The sequence below is a fragment of the Epinephelus moara genome, unplaced genomic scaffold, assembly GCF_006386435.1.
Source record: "Epinephelus moara isolate mb unplaced genomic scaffold, YSFRI_EMoa_1.0 scaffold4325, whole genome shotgun sequence".
Classification (NCBI taxonomy): Eukaryota; Metazoa; Chordata; class Actinopteri; order Perciformes; family Serranidae; genus Epinephelus; species Epinephelus moara.
This window is the reverse complement of record NW_026082121.1, coordinates 1-1269: the sequence shown is the minus strand read 5'-3', so window position 1 is coordinate 1269 and position 1269 is coordinate 1. Positions and strand designations below refer to the sequence as shown.

The 1269-nt window shown below is 36.4% G+C and overlaps 1 long non-coding RNA gene across 1 annotated transcript; it reads left to right on the top strand.

The window, feature by feature from the left end:
* Nucleotides 1–279: 279 nt before the first annotated feature.
* On the top strand, nt 280–1140 carry LOC126387441 (uncharacterized). The gene is made up of 3 exons (XR_007569672.1): nt 280–376; nt 675–692; nt 883–1140. It is a non-coding gene; the product is annotated as an uncharacterized LOC126387441 (long non-coding RNA).
* The last annotated feature ends 129 nt before the right edge of the window (nt 1141–1269 follow it).

Genomic DNA, 1269 nt, shown 5'->3' with positions numbered 1-1269 from the left:
TGGATCCCTCTGCGGGTGGTGGGCCTGCAGGGGATACTGTATTGTATGATTTTGTTTTGTGTGTGGAGTCTGGTGGAGAGAGTCAGTCTTAGTTCACAGCAACAAACCCACATGTATGTGTGAATGAAATAGTGGATGGATGGATGGATGGATGGATGGATGGATGAATGGATGGATGGATGGATGGATGGATGGATGGATGGATGGATGAACTTCTGCTCAAACCTGCTTTATCTGTACTGGTCCTATGTTTTATTTTTGTTGTTGTTGTTGTTATCAGAGAAGCCCAGTGACATCACCGTCCCTATCACTGCAGCAGTGGCTGTTCTCGTCCTCGTTGTTTCCACTGGATTCATCGTTTACAAAAAGAGGAAAGGTACTGTTTAACTGGCTTTTCTAGTTCTTTGATTTTGGTCTTTGAGTTGATGCTTTTATTCTGGTTGCATTTGAATTGAATTGAAACAAACATCAGTTCCCTGCAACTCAATTTTATACAACCAACAGTAAGTGCTGTCAGGCTCAGAGCCTGTCAGTCACGATAATACAACTAAACCACAATGATGTAGGAGAAAAGAGATAAGTAAATAAAGTAAGGACTAATCAGAAGGCTGGAATGGATTTATATATCCTGGCATTTCTGACTGTAACTGAAATTAACTTTTTTTTTTTCTCAGCCAAACTTCCCCCATCTCGTAAGTAAAACTTACTCTTATTCTATTTCTACTGATCAGACACACTTAATGCTGCAGATTAAAACAGGTTTCACATTATTGTGCTGATTATTTCAAGTATGTTTTCTGTATTTACTGTTTATAAAAGTTCAGAGCAGGATGAGTGGACTTCACACAGTTTCACACTAACAGTTTGTTTCTGACCTCACAGCTCTTGACAGCAGCTCTAAGCTCTCTGAGAAACTCAATCCAGAAACCTGACTGACAAAAAGAGTAAACACTCTGATATGTTATATCATAACTTTACAAAGCTTTACAAAAAAGACTGAAAGATGGCTTCCTGCAATCAGAATTAAGTGGTTATGATTCATATGCTTGATATTCAAACATTAAATGTAATAAATTTATTCCAGATCACAAATTTTTAATGTGTTACATATGTCAGATTTTTCTATTATTCTTTATTTTCTCACTTATTTTACTGTGATGCAACAAAGTGATTCCTGTTTCTAAGAATGCAAAATAAATGTTTTTGATTCTATTGTAATATTTTATGGCTTCAGAACAAATGAATCACAGGTTTCTGTAAACATGTAGA